The sequence below is a fragment of the Fukomys damarensis genome, unplaced genomic scaffold (assembly GCF_012274545.1).
Source record: "Fukomys damarensis isolate Sample0158 unplaced genomic scaffold, DMR_v1.0_HiC HiC_scaffold_2, whole genome shotgun sequence".
NCBI lineage: Eukaryota > Metazoa > Chordata > Mammalia > Rodentia > Bathyergidae > Fukomys > Fukomys damarensis.
Window position 1 is genome coordinate 52,623,737 of NW_022900914.1, and position 16,769 is coordinate 52,640,505.

Consider the following 16,769-nt stretch of genomic DNA (forward strand, 5'->3'; position numbering starts at 1 on the left):
AACACTATCATTCATGCAGATTGGCAGATCCTGTCTGAAATTAAGAATATTGATAAAACAAAATTCCACAGCATGCAGCAAAATGAGTAGCTTTAAATGTTATGATATAACTGTAGAATTCACAATGTAGAGTGAAACCTAGAAGGAAAAACAAGTACAACAAAAATAAAATCTCTTTTAATTCATCTAAGATATCCTAAAGGGAAAATGTTACGCAAGTGAATATGAAAATTACAATAAAATAATAAATTTAGTTTTCACACCAGAGAAACTATTTGGTATTTACTTGTGTGTCCTACTTATTTAATGTAAGAGTATAGACTCAGTGTGCATTCATTTAGGTATAAATGTCTCTAGTTTCTCATTCTTTATGGCTGAGTAGTACTCCAATTTATAGGAAAAAACACATCTTTATCCAGTCTCCAGCTGATGGCCATTTGGGTTGTTTTCAAGTTTTAGCTATTACAAACTGTGCTGCTATAAACATGGGTGAGCATACATTACTGTGGTATGATTCTTTTAATTCTTTTGGAAAGATACCCAGCAGAAGGATGGCTGGGTCAAATGGGACCTCTAATCCTAGTTCTTTGGGATATCTCCATATTGATTTCCTTTGGTGTGAAAAAAACTAAAAGTGTAAATAAGGTTCAAATGTATGATTGATAGTGTGAAATAGGAAGGAAATGGCTAAGGGGAAGTGCAAAGGGGAGCGGAAAGGAAATAAGGGAAAATGTGAAAAAAGGAAAAAATGGAAACAAAGTCTTTGCAAATAGGGAAGGGTGAAGAGGGTGAAGGAAGGGCAGGGGTATGGGGAATAAGTAGGAACCAAGACATATCATATAAAGATACAAATTCCCAGTATAAATGTAACTGTATTGTTTAAATGTGCCAATAAACTTAATGGGGAAAAATAACAAATTTAGATATAGTGCTAACTGCAAGAATATATTTTTAATATTACTCAGCCATAAAGAACGAGAAAATAGATTCATTCATAGGAAAATGGATACATATTGAAGATATACTCCTAAGTGAAATAAATAAGTCACACATGTGTAAATACCGAATAGTTTCTCTGGTGTGAATAATCTGCAATAATACACAAGATCCTGATAAGATTACTGACATTTCAAAAAGGGAAGAAAGGAGCTAAAGGTATAGGGAAGGTGGGATGAGTAGGGGAAGGGTAATAAGGGAAAAGAAAAAAATTTGAGATAATGAAAAGATGGAAATAAAGTGTTTGTAGATGGGGAGGGGAGGAGGGGGTGAAGGGAGGGCAGTGGTAAGGGGAAAAAAATGAGAACTAAGACTTGTCATGTAGAGGTACAAGATCCCAACAATGAATGTAACTGTACTGTATCCCTAAAATGCACCAATAAACTCAATTAAAGCTGAAAAATATATATATATATTTTTTTTTTAAGAAAAAAAAATAAATGAATGTTAAGATCCTTGTGTTACATGTATAAATACCAAATAATTTCTCTGGTGTGAAAACTATAATGGTACATAAGATCCTAATGGTATAATTGACAACGTGAAATAGGAAGAAAAGGGCTAAAGGTGTAGGGAAAGTGGGAAGGATAGAAAAGGAAACAAAGGAAAAGAAACAAAACATGAGAAAATGGAAATAAAGTCTTTGAAAACAGGGAAGGGAGGAGGTGTGAAGAGAGGTCAGGGACATGGGGAAAGAATGAGAACCAAGACCTGTCATGTAAAGGTACAAGATCCAATGATGAATGTAACTGTACTGTATACCTAACATGTACCAATAAATTCAATGAGAAAAAAAAAAGATCCTTGTGTTAGGTAGTGGGAATAAAATTATTTATATTTAATTGACTTTCAATCATAAAATTACAAAAGTAAGAAAAAATAAATAGATATTGTAAATATTAAAGTACTTTTGGAGAATAATAACAAAGTGTAAATAGTAGAGCATATAATATATAACAAATATAATACATATATAATAAATAATTATTATAAAGCATATGCATAATAGGACATATAACTTCTGAAATCATGATGAGGCAAAGAATGGAGAGATGATGTGCAAAAATATACAACCAAGGAAAGAAAAAGCCTCAAAATAGAAACCAATCATTTGTAAAACAGACATTTATCAATTACCGACAAAAATAATATAATATTTATTTAATAGATGTAAAGAATAAATATTAAACAGAAAAAAATAATTAGTAGTGAGAAATAGAGTGATATGTTCAATTAAGATTTCTTGAAATCATTTTTAAATCAAGGATAGTTGGATGAAAACTTTTGGAAAGCCAAATCAAGAAAGAATGGAAATGATTTTGAATACTGTAGATAGAGTGCAACTTTACTATATATTACAAATTTTATGTATATCACTTAATAAAGTTGGGAATCTCTTAAAATAAATTAATTTCCAAGAAATATAATTTTAATTCTATTTCATGAAAAGGATCCATGCCATAGATGTTATATAGAAATGAGTTTAGAAATATATCTTCCCACAAAGGTTTTAGGATTGGAAAAATTATAAAGACCACATCAATTAAATCATTATCCATATTCATATAATTTATTGCATTACCCAGAAATAATAGAAGAATCCATGATTAATTTATAAATACTTTAATTCCACTGATAAATAGAGCAAAGAAAAAATTGCTTATTGGCTGTCTTTATAAACATTGGTACAAAATATTTAACATTTTATATTCAATTAACTTCTGTCAAATATTGCTATTATAGTCTGTGACATAATGATAGCATTTGTATATCTTGGAAGAGGTTTTTAGGAGGAAGGAAACCTCTTAAACTAAGTCTATTCTATTAATTAGTTAATAGAAATAATTTCTATAGCTAGGGCATAAGTGTGATAAATTTTAATGTATTTCTTATATAATCATCATAAAATGATGGAAATAGTGTATGTACTTAATATAGTAACAATTTTATAGCTAAAAAAAAACTGGTATTGTTATGTACAATAATGGATTCCAGAAGGTATACCAAACTTACACAAATAGAGGCTATTAAGTTTACACTTGATCTTAGCCAAAAGGCCGAGAAGCGATAAGGCTATTAAGTTTAAAGAGGAAACATAAAATACAGTTTTAAAATTAAGAAACAGAGGTGTTTCTAACAAGCTTTTTAAAAAAATTCTTTATGCTTTTCACTCTCCAGGCACCCCACTACCTACTGCATTGTTATTAAATCAACCATGATCTTGTTCATTGCTGCCACATGGTAAAATGTCCTAGTAACCCCTCACAGTTCCTCAACACTTACATACCTTTCCTAGCCATTTCACAGGATGAGTGAGACCTGCTGCCAACAGTAAGGCTCTCCAGAAAAAGACTCACAGTAAACGGTGCTTCCACTACTCAAAATTCTAACAGAAAATTCCCAACTCAGTTCACCATCTTTACTATTTTCTTTTTATTCTCCCAGGTTCCACCAGAGCTATGCCTGCAAAAATGGCTGCTTTATGTTAAGAAATTTTTGGTGTGATAAATGATATATACAATTGCAGATGTTAAAAATATTCAATGTGAGGGCCAGGGATTTAGATCAGTGGTGCGATTCCTGTCCTGTATGGTAAGGTTCTGAGTTCGATCCCTACTACCAAAAAAACGAAACAAAACAAGAATGTTCAATTTTGTGTCTTGATGAATTGTATACATTAATGACAAATCATCAAAATATCGAAATATTCAAAATTGTGAGAATCTTCCTCATTCTCAAATTTACCACGAGCCCCTTTCTTCAGCCAGAAATTTCCTTCTTCAAAAGGAAATAACTATTTCACTATAGATTAGTTTGAATTTCCTATAATTTAAAAAATAAAATTACAGAGTCAGATAGTCTATATTTAACTTCTTCCATCATCAAAATATGTTGACATTAATCTATATTCTGAATCAAGAGTGAGTCATTTTTCATTACTGCATAATGTCCCAGTATGTGGAGACTCCATAATGTAATTTATCCAATAACCTGATTATGTATTTATCCATTAGCATGTTTGGGGCCACTGTGTTTTTTCCAATTGTTGAAAAATACAGACAAAGCCCCTCTATTATTTCGGTGCAAGTTTTCATAAGAGAACCCCTTTCCATGTCCTTGGTTAAGTACCTGGAAGTAGAATGACTAGGTGACATGATTAGATTCACGTTTCACTTTTTAAGAAACTTCCCAATTATTTTTACCATTTTATATTTTCACCAGCAATGTATGAAAGGTCTAGGTCTTCTACATACTTTCCAATATGTAGTATGATCCATCTTTTCCAGTTTAACTCTTTCCCTCCAGTCAGAGGGCTCTATTTCCATTCCCTTAATAATGCCTTTCAAAGATCAGAAGTTTAGATTTCTATTATCTTCAGTTTATTACTTTGCTCTTTCATAAAGCAGGCTTTTATTGTTATATTTAAGAAATATTTGCCTTGTATGAGCCTACAGATTCTCTCTTATATCTTGTTATAGAACCTTTACAGTTTAAGGTTCACATGTAGTTCCTTGAACCCAAGAATGAAATCGGTACAAGACCGGGGGTTTCTGTTTCTTGTTTGATGTGTGACTATGAATCCTCAGTTGTTGAAAAATATATATTTGCCTTCTCGCTTGAACTTCCTTTGCATTGTTGGAAATGACCAGTTGTCTATATAGGTGTATTTCTGGACCCACTGTTGAGTTACATTGATTTATCTTGGAAATGATTTCATAGCACACTGGATGTTAAGTGTTGGTTAAACTTGAAATAGGGAAGTGTTATCTCTTCAGATTTGTTCCTCCCTCCCTTATCCACAGTTGGTAGGAGTGCAGACTGGTGCAACCATAGTGGAAATCAGTATGGAAATACATTAAAAAAACTAGGATTAGAGGTCCCATTTGACCAGCTATTCCCCTGCTGGAGGTCTTCCCAAAAGAATTAAATTATACCACAGCAAAATGTGTTTATGGGAGCAAAGTTTATAGCAGCTAAAACTTGGAAACAGCCAAGTTGCCAATCAACTGGAGACTGGATATAGAAGATGTGTGTGTGTGTGTGTGTGTGTGTGTGTGTGTGTGTGTGTGTGTTTAATAAAACGGTGAACTACTCAACCATAAAGAATGACAAACTAGAAGCATTTATAGCTAAATGGATGGACATTAAAGTGATACTCGAGTAAAATAAAAAGGACACACATGGGTAAAATCTGAATAGTTTCTCTGGTGTAAGAACCTGAAAGTATAAATAAGGATCAAAATGTATAATACATAATGTGAAATAGGGAGAAAAGTCCAAAGGGGAAGGGGAAGTGGAGGGTAGGGGAAAGGAAAGAAGGAAAATGAATACATATGAGAAAAGGGAAAAAATTGAAACAAAGTCTTTTAAATAGGGAACCCGTGGAGAGGGTGAAGGGAGGGCAGAGGAGTAGGGAAAAATAAAACAAAGATATATTATGTATTCAAATGCAAATGAAAACAATACTGAGACTCCACCTCATCCCAGAAAGAATGGCTGCTATCATGAAATCAGCCAATAACAACTTCTGGCAGGGCTGTGGAGGAAGAGGAACCCTGATCCATGGCTGTTGGGAATGTAAACTGGAACAACCACTGTGGAAAGCAGCATGGAGATACCTCAAAGAACTACAATTGTAGGTCCCATTTGTATTTTCCCCAAAGAATTAAGATAACCATACCATAGTGATGCAAGTGCACCCATGCTCATAGCTGCACAAATTGTAATAGCTAAATGTTGGAAGCAGCCCAATTGCTCATTAATGGGAGACTGGATAAAGAAAATGCGAGTTTCTTTTTTTTCTCCATAAAATGGAATAGTACTCATCAAAAAAGATGATAAATTAGTGACATTTATAGCTAAATGTTTGCACATTGAGGCCATACTTTTAAGTGATATAAATAGGACACACATGTATAAATACCAAATAGTTTCTCTACTGTGAGAAACTGAAAGTGTAAATAAGGAATAAAAGGTATACTAGATAATCTGAAATAGGAAGAAAAGGGAGTAAGGGGAAGAGGAAACAGGAGGGGTAGGGGAAAGGAAAGAAGGGAATGGAGTTATATGAGAAAATGAAAATTAATGGACACAAACTCTTTGTAAATAGTCAGGATGGGAGGGATTGAAGGGAGGGCAGGGGAATGGGGAAAAAATAAGAACCAAGATTGATTATGTAAAGGTACAAATTTCCAACAATTAATGTCATTATATTGTACAAATTAAATGCACCAATAAAATAATGATAAAAAGATATTATGTAAAGATACAAATTCCCAATAATGAATGTCAGCATATTGTATTCCTAAAAGCACCAATTTGTTTTTGTCAAGTTGAAGAAGCTTCTTACTCTTCCTAGTTGGCTGAGTAGAAGTGCATACTGAATATTGTCAAATGCTTTTCCTGTATATGCTAATTATTTGATGAATTACATTGATTGATATGAGAATTCTAGATCCTTGTTGTACACTTATGATATATATTTCTTGATATATATGTATTATATGTATATATAAAATGTATGTATATGAATATTGTATAAAGAGATTGTTAAAATATATACATAGAATTTTTGCATACATAGTTATGAAGTGTACTTTTCAGTTTTCTTTGCCTAATTGCTTTCATTTGATGTCATTATATAGATGTTCTTTGTAAATGAGTTGGAATATATTTCTTCTTCAAATGTTTCTTTAATTTCTTTCATTTTGTGTAGAATTTGTGTTTTTTTCTTGCTGTTTGGTGGATTGTCAAAATGATGTCACCTACATCTGTATTTTTACTTATGGGAAGGTCTACAGTATTGTACTAAATATTGTTAATATAGGAATATTCATATTATTTATTTTAATAAAATTTATTTCCTGCATTTTAAAGAAAATTTAAAATTTCATCTAAATTCACAAATGTATATGATTTCAATAAACTTATCATCACAGTGATCTTACCTTCCTCTAGTCCATAATTTTGGCACTTTTATTTTTTGACAATTAGAGTGACTATAGCTTTATTAGTTGCATTGCTTTTCTAAAGAATCAGCTTTTAGTTTTATTTTTTTCTGCTTCCATTTGATAAATTTCAACTTCACTTTTTATTATGTTCTAAATATATGGGTTTAATTTTGTCTTCTTTTCTCTAATTTATATGAGTAGAACCTAAAGTCATTGATTTAAAACAATCTAATCCTACATCTATTTTCACACGCTATACTATATCCACAATTACGTATATATGTAGGCAGACATGCATACCACTTAATATACACACACTATATATGTGTGTGTATGTGTGCACACATGTATGTACGTGTGTATACATTGTGTGGGATTATGTGGATTTGTAATTATATATGTGTGTGTGTATATATATATATATATATCATGTTATTTATCTTATACAAAAACATACCACATATTTTTTATATTTCAATTGCTACAAACACTCTACAGACACCTCCAAAAAGTAGTGAAGCCTAGAGCCTTACAAGTAGAGTAGAATGCTCACTGTGTGCCAGAGATAATGTAATATTCTTTAGTATTTGAAATCTTCATAAACCTTAAAGGGTACAAAGAGAGTCATTATTTTACAGGGTAGAAAACAAATTGCCATAGGCCACATGGTCTGACCACACTTCCAAAGCTTTATATGGTATAGCTAGTATTTATGCTCAGATCTGTTAGACTTTATAGCATTTCTAAAGGACACAGAAAAAATATATATTATTATTTTTTTAAATTTTAGCCTCTCCATATCAGTCTATGGCATTTGTTCCGATTTGTTCAAATTTCATTACCTGTGAGCTTCAAGCTCATTTGGAAGAAATCTTTCATCAAGAGTTTAACCATATCTCTACATATAATAGAAGAAAATCCTACCATCCGTGAAAATAACTTCCTCCAATATAGCATGTCATCTGAAAAGCTGTCTTCTTAGAGAGTGTGGAAAATTACAGAAGTGTTTCTACCGGATTCCATTTATTTCCTAAGGCTAGTTTTCTTCTGCACTTTTCATTCACTATGTTCAAAACCACTTACTTTTTAGTTTCTCCCTCAACTCTTCCTTTGCAGAGCCTCTAATAGTGAAAACCGTTCAAGCTCTCCCTTAGCAGGCTCTCTCCCCTGTTCATACAATAATAGGCCAACAAGTAAAGGGATAGATACACATTCACTGGTGCCTAATGAAGCATTAAGTATTCTTCAAGCTGCTTGGTGATGTTTATGTTTCACACACATAATTACTTAGGAATTGGACAACATATGATGTTTTCTTTGCCATCTATTTCCTGGTATTGCCCAACATTGCCTCTCATTCAAAATTCTATAGGCATACAATACTGCTATGGTGGCAAACTTTGTTTATTTTCATCCTTTCCTGGAATAAGAGCATCATTACTACATTTTAAAACTTGTCCAACCTTGTCATCCCTTTAACATTGATAAATGAAACATACTAGCCGTATTGTCTAGAAAATCCGATACTGTACCAACTTGATAAATGCTAACCCCCAGAAATTCTCTAAATTTTGAAGTAAGGCTGATTTTACTTTAGAGAGAAATACCTATTTCTTAATGTATGATACCCTGATCATATGTATGATATTTGATTCAAGGATTTTAGAATTGCTAGTGGGCTTTCCTTCACTATTTAGCTTCTCAAAGACCAAATTCTATTTACTGAACTACTAGTTACCAGTCACAGCGATTTTGCTTTTGCTGCTCCAAGAGATTATTTTGCAAAGTCTGAAGACACTTTTGGTTGCACTTTTACTACATAAGCTTAATGGTGACATCTCTGGGCCGAGGTAAGGTATGTTTCCTACAATATTCAGACTCACCCCGTCTCACCAATCATCTATACTGTAACCTAAATGGTGCTGAAATTAAGAAAGCTGTTACTAGCTACTTTCTTACATCAGTTTTTTTTTCTTTTTTAAATTTCTTATTTTTGTTTTATTAGAAGGTGCATGGAAGAAGAGCAGATTTGCAATTTGTAAGTTCCTGATAGAACATTTTCTGGTCTTCTTTTATACACTTACCTGAGTCTGCCCGACTATGACAGTTGTTAATCTCGTCTTCAGGATACAAAGAGAAAGATATGAGATGGAAAAACAAAATTCAAAATGACTTTCAATAGCAGCCTAGCTCTGCCATTAATTTTGTTCCTAATCCTATTTTTGGAGTGGACAAGTGAATCACCAAAATTGCTTTCAACACTTTAAAACCAAGATTAAATCACTCAACTAAAGGATTACAAAAGAACTGTCATTCAAGCTTGTTTTTTTTTCCTCAAGGCTAGTATTACATTTTTAATAGAACCTTCATGGAAACTCTATGTAACTTGTAAGTTTCTATAGTCCCCATAAAGTAATAATCCTTATTTATTTACGTATGCTCCTTCATATAGTGCTTATGTTTTTACCTCTTGCCCTTGAAAGCATTTCATTTGCCTAGGTTTGATTTTAATCAGTCTATGGTCAAATTTAACTGGTGTACTTTCCAAACAATTTGTTCTAGACTCACATGCTTATTTTGGCATTCTTTTATTGCACAGAATTTTATAAGAACTGGAGAAAGCCTAAAGAAGAGAAAGATACTTTTCCCTATAGTTCTGATCAGCATGTCTCACACACATTACCCCTCCAGAATAGGGACAGACGCAGAACATTCGCTAGCCTCCTAGTCCTGCGGAAGAGTTTTTTACTCGTTTCAGCTACTCTTCCATCACTTTGAATGTTCCATGTTCTTGGCACACATCCTACACAGCAGTGCTTATCCTCCTCAGAACTAGTGTGGAAGGGAGAGCGGGAAGCCTCTGAGAAGCCTCAGTGCCTCTAACTGATCGACGTACATTTAGCAGCTTGATTACGAAAATAAAATAAAGAATACGTATTTATCAATGATCAGTTGAGAGATAATGGACAAAGAAAGGGGCTGTTTATTAAACCAAAGAAAACAACTTGAAACATAGTTGATGTTAATATTTGTTATATTGTTGTTTCTGTTGTAATTAGAAAATATAACCACACAAACACACACAAAATGTATGCACTTACAGAACAGCAAAATACAGAAAATATGGAAAAAAGAAAATTCATTATATTAAGAACAAAAGTTGTTCTCAACATACTTAAAATTGTATTTCCTTCAAAGCACGTAATGGTGCAGTATTTTACTTACAGATAAAAATCCATGTAAATAAGTATAGATTTATCGTATCCTATGAAAAACAATTTAGAATCCGAAAAATATTAGTTCTCCCTAAATTATTCTTTAAAAAGGCAATTCCAGTAAGTGTTAACAGATATTTTATTGTATTGCCAGTATCATAATTTTAAAATCCATCTTGATATACTGTATTCAAGTATCTCACTCGTCAACCACTAAAGATCCATTTTGTAAAGTGAAAACAAAGGCTTTTGTATTTACTGTCACGGAAAAATTCAAAGAATATTACAAGAAAAGAATCCAAAAGCATAGAAACAAACAGGATTTCAATCAATATAGTTAGTATCATTCAGAATAAAACTGTATTCATTCACATAGACACTGAAAATATCCAGAATATAGAACAGAGTATTAACAATAATTTATTGCTAGAAGATTTATTTCTAGATTATGTTTCTGGAAAGAGCAAAAGACAACAGATAAAAACACAGTGGGAATTAGCTATATGTATATATATATATATATAAAATCTTATAATCTAAATGAAGAAATTAGATGAAGAAATATCCCCAAAATTAAATAAGAAAAAAACATAATTTAAATTAATGTATTAATTAACCACTATCTAAAAAGTAGCAGCAAAATAAAAAGTTTTTAAAAAGAGCATTTGTTTTACATATATATACATATTTTGGAATATATAAATGTATACATGATTCACATGCTACATATATGCATTTATAAAATGTTAGTATCTATATAGATAATTTCTTAAAGCCCTACAAGTTAACAAACATAAAATGTCACAACTATGATTAAAGTCAAATAAGTTTAGGAAATGGGAGAAACAACCATGATACTGTTCAGTTAAAGTAAATTTTTAAAATTATTTTCTAGAGAGAACCTTGGTATCACACAACAGAAAGAAAAACAAAATAAAATTTAGGAAATGAACACAATTTTCTAGTCATTCAAGCATGTATCCCCCCCCCAAAGTACTTTTAATTCAAGTGGTATACTACAAGATAAACCATGGGTGGTGCTTTTAGAAGGTAATGTATTACCAAACTATTTTAAAACCAATTATAAACCAGTACAATTTTGAATAGGTAGGGAAAATGAATTGAATAAGTCTGAATATACAGGCACAAACAAGTGCAAGAAATTAAATGTGTCATTAGTAATCAGAGTAGCAATTGTGAAAACAACAAAATGCATTTACTTTCAGCTGAAAGAGATCACTCTCAAAGTTTAGGAGAAATAAAAAAGGTTAAAATGAGAAAATAGACTTAAATATCACTATAAGTTGTAAATTATTAAGTACACTGGAAAATACATAAGTTCAAAGGCTATCATTTTAAATGTGTTAAAATTCAAAAAGTTGGCACAGCTACTAAAATACAACTGTAAGCCACAAACAGAAAAATAATATCCTCTACTAAGGTTTTATGCCAATAAATGCTTATTGCTGTATAAATATACTCACAATACAGTTAAGAAATTCAAGGTTATAAACAATGTGCTTATAGTAATTTCGGAATAATAAAAATACATATACATATATGCTGTGTAAATGGTAATAAAACTATATAAGGTATTTTCACATTTTTATTTTATATATTATCAAAATGATTTGAAGATGAACTTTAAAAATACAGGTATATTAATGCAAAAAGTTTAAAATAAATAAATATATATGTATATATACATATATGTATATGTGTGTGTGTGTGTATAAAAATGGGCCACAACAAAATCTATATCTTAATTTATAGATTTGCACTCTAAAAATGAAATAATCTTATCAGTATTTCCAGGAAAATTATATAAAGAAAGTTTTTCAAAGCATTGCTGTAATTACTTTAAGATGCTAAATTAAAAACCTAAAAGAAATAAAAATGAAAACCCCAAATACATTGACTTTTAATTGCAAAAGCTCACTCTCAATGTTTAAGAGAAATAAAAATGGTAAAAATTAGAAAATAGATTTTAATGGCATTATAAATTTAACTATAAATGTCAATACAATTTTAAATGTCACCATAAATTGCAAATTATTAAGAAACTAAAAAGAAGTAAAATTTGGAAATAAAATAATTATTCACTCAGTTAATATCTATAAGCTAGTATTTATAAGATATACTAAAGTTCAAAGTTTAACAGTTCTATGTTATCTTTCCTTGAGTAGACTTGATTCAAGCAGGAATGAAATATAATTAAATCAATAATTGCAAAAAAGAAAGATAATAACCTGGGTACGTATTTTATAGGATATTAGGTTTTGGTCATGGTCCATAGAGGGAAGCAGGGCAGTTTGACCACATGTGGATTTCAGCAATGGCTTCTTCAGGTGGTGATGACTGGGAATTAAAGAGGAGCAGAGTAACATTCTAGTGTTGAGGGTATAAAAGTAATGCGAAGGGGGCAGCATATTAACAAGAGATATGAAAAGAGGCCAGTACAGCGAAGAGGGCTCCTTAGATGGAGATGCACAAGCAAGAAGAGTGTGATATTATGATCTGCGATGGCAGGGTCAGTTATCCAGTGCTTACGTCATGATGAGATTTTGTTTGTTTGTTGTGGGGTTTTCTGAAGTGTGAGGGTAAGGACGGGGGCATGATTCCTATAATTCTGATCCGCCGAAATGAAGAGGTTTATTTAAAGGACAAGGCAGGGGAAGAGAAATAAAATTTAGAAAAGAAGATCAGGGCTGGGGATTTAGCTCAGTGGTTCTGCCGCCTGCCTTGCAAATGCAAGGACCCTGAGTTCCATCCCTGGTAACAAATTAAAAAAAAAAAAAAAAAAAAAAAGTAGAAAAGAAGATCACAGTTTGCTTTTGAAAATGGGCATTTGGGGCCTGTTAGGTCTACAAACATCACATGTTAAATAAGAAACTGGTACATAAATGGGGAAATTGAGAAGATCAAACAGGAGAAAAATATCTTGCTAACCTTTAGTAAAAGTACTTTATTGTGTTATATAAATTTAAGAGAGGGAGGGGGAGGAGAGAGAGAGAGAGAGAGAGAGGCACTTAGTGGTATAAGAAATAAGAGCAAAGAAGCAGCCATAAGGAAAACATAACATAATATTCAGGTAGAGGAAACTGAGATTACAAAGGATATAAGGAACTGCCTTCAATTTAGAGCACATAGATGCTCAGAGAGAAGAACATTTGAAGGAAGAACAGGCCAAGAGGGAAAGGGGATAAATTTTAATGACAATGAAGTCAGTGGCAAGCTTAGCAAAATCTGTTTTGATGGATAGGGAGGCCCTGATGACAGATTATAGTGAGTTAAAAATTGAGTCATTCATGGGGACAAGTACAATAAGGTAGAGTATTTTGGAATTTTTTTTTTTTTTTTAGGTAAGAGAAGAATATGAGGGGGAAGGAGAAGAGGACTTCAGATTAGAAAATTCTTTATTGCTTTTAAGAGGTAAGAGTCAAGTATATTTAAAAGCTCATGGAAGTAACAGAAGTTAGGGTCAGCAAATTATAGCACAGGAACCTACTACAGCCTGCAGTTTTTGTAAATAAGATTTTACTGACCCAGGTATATTTGTCCTTCCCTTAATTTCTGATTTTTCTTTCTTTTTTTTTTTTCTACATCTTAAAGCAGCACAGTAGTTGTGCATATAGCCCAAAGTGTGTAAAATATGAACTGTTCTTCTGAGCAATAATCTGCTCAGCTCTGACCCAGGTAAAAAACAATCTCAGTACGTTACTAAGTAATAGTTTACTAAGTAATAGCAATAAACTAAGTAATAATTTACTAAGAATGTCAGAGACTACTAGCTGAAGGATTTATTCAGACATAAATATTATTATACTCTGGGAAATAGAACAGAGATGCAATTCCTGTTAATTTGTAGACAATTCCCTAAAGTGTTTTAAATCTATGAATATAATTAGCAATCATAAACAAGAAAAAATGAACAAGCCTGGTATATAAAAAGAAAGACTAACGGAAGTATATAAAGATAAGGAATTTACCACCATAAGGGAAAACATACATCTAAGAATTCAACAATTTTATTCTGGATTTTAAGTGTATAGCACAGAGGAGCTAACAAGGCATTTACAGATTCAAGTACAGTGATCCACAGAGATTGGATGAACAAGTATGAGTAAATAAGATGTTTAAAAATGAGTAATTGATACAAAAATTGTTGTATAATAAACATTTTCAAGAAAATTGGTGTTTTTCTAGGAAAGTTTAATTCAATATTCTGCTCAAGGATAGGAAAAGGTAAAAATATCCTACTAAAATTTATAACTTTTTCTCAACATGTTCGAAAGAGTTCTACAAAGGCAACATTTAATGCCTAATCTACATAGTTCAAAGAAAAATAGTCTGCATAACCATTTTAGAATTTGAAAAAGATGAATGAGTAAATGTATCTCAATAGTAGAGTATATAATATGGAAGATCCTTGCTTAGAAATAAAAGTTACAAAAAAAAAAAAATACTCAGCCATAAAAAATGAGAAATTTGAGACAATTATAGCTAAATGGATGCACACTGTGACCATACTAAAGTGAAAAAAAAATAGGACATGCATGTGTAAATACCAAATAGTTTCTCTGGAATGAGAAACTGAACGTGTAAATAAGAACTAATAGTGTACTAGACATTACGGAATAGGAAGAAAAGGTCCAAAGGGAAAGACGAAGTGGGAGGGGAAGGGGAAAGGAAAGAAGAGAATGGAATTAATATGACAAAGGAAAAAGAAAGGAAACAAAGTCTTTGTAAATAGGGAAAGATGGAGAGGATGAAGGGGGCACAGGGGAATGGTTGAAAAATAAGAGCAAAAATAGATTATGTAAAGGTAAAAATTTCAGTGATGAATGTCATTATATTGTATACCTAAAATGTACCAATAAATTAATTTAAAATAAATAAAAGTAAACAGTAAAGATCTATTTGGGAAAGAATACTATGGAAAAATAAGTATATTATTCTAGAAATTCAAAGAACATTTGATATTAGAAAATAAAAAAGGATGATTTGTAATATAAAAAAACTGTGAAAAAAGATACTAAAAATACAAGATACTAAAATATTTAAAAAATGAAAATGGTAAAAATTCCTTTAGTAAAATTCAGTATTAATTTCTATTTTATAATGTGCTGTATTTATGATCTCTCTCAGAAGTAAGATTTAGCTATAATAATGTGTTGCAAACTACTGCAAATAGCATTAAAAGTCCAAGGTTAGTACCAACAGGTACAAATAGATGTTTATTGAATAAATAGAAAGCTAAAAAAAATAATAATGAATGTTAAGTCAAAAATAGTTGCTCTATATTACTATAGTTATTTCTTCTTATTCTAGATTAATCAGTTGAATATGAAAATAAGAAATGTAATTATAAGGTTTCCAAATTTTGTATTTTACAAAATTACTTTAATAAGAAATTTCAAAAGAATAAACTAAGCATGAAAAAATTATGGAAATAATGAAACATTGAAAACTATACATATTATACATACATTATAATATTTCATGAGAATATTAAAATAAGGCAAATCAACTAATCTTTATGGGAGTCATAAGAAAGGTGAAATATAAATGGATCACTGTGCATTTTATGTTATTCATTTAACAATTCATTTAAACAGTTTCATTTAAACAATTATTAAAATTCTCATTATTCACAAAATTACAAACTGAAATTTCCAGTGAAAATAATATATATCTGTGTTGAAGGGAAAATAAACAAATGTAAAATTTTCTTTCAAATAAAAGTGCTAGAGGAGAATTAAGACACATTTTTAACATTTGTGTATAATTTACCAATTATATGAAGGGCATTTATTATAAAAACTAAATTATATCATAAAATTATTATGGTGTTTGAAAATATGCTCTGATATTAAGGAGTGAACTCACGGGCAGATGAAGAAAGCATAAAAATCATTTGGATATGTGAGCATTTTATATTGTGGAAAATATGCTGAAAATTACAAGTTTTAGGGAAATTTCATTCTGTACTTTGTATAGAATATATAAGTAAATTTTATATAGAAAGAATTAAATGTAAAAATAATCTTGTGAAGGAAATGACCATAATATAACTCATATTTGCTATACTTCTGATGGGACAGTTCTTTTAAAAATAAAAGCAATGCAATAAATTATAATGAAAACTTTTTATTATTGATCTCAAGGACTGTTCCTAATTCAAAATAAGAAATCCAGTAATATCAAAAGTAAAAACAAAATGATTCTACTGCATTAAATCAAAAGGATAAATTAAATTCAACTTGTTGAAAAGCTGCATTTCAAATAATGTTACTATATGTGGTGATAAAATGGGAATTCATATACACATTTGATAATATAAAAAGTACATATTTTTAAAAAACAACTTTGTAATGTGAGTTGAGATTAAATTTTTGTGGACAAGTTCTTTTCTCTTCTAGGAATGTATCCACACTAGGATGTCAATTGAGAAATATGTATGACAATGAAACAGAGTATCATGAATGTTCAACAAAGCAAATCTTAAGTAAAATCTAAAACATTTAGTAATGCAATTAAATATAATTTAAACACACACACATATATATGTGTGTATATATATATATATATATATATTTATTTATTT

General features: G+C 30.8%; 1 protein-coding gene and 1 pseudogene across 4 annotated transcripts in view; both read right to left on the bottom strand.

Annotated features, from left to right (window-relative positions):
* Lrrtm4 (leucine rich repeat transmembrane neuronal 4) overlaps positions 1 to 16,769 on the bottom strand; it is a 684,133-nt gene that overhangs the window by 651,534 nt on the left and 15,830 nt on the right. The window lies entirely within an intron of this gene.
* Positions 2,935 to 3,065, bottom strand: LOC117286720 (annotated as a pseudogene).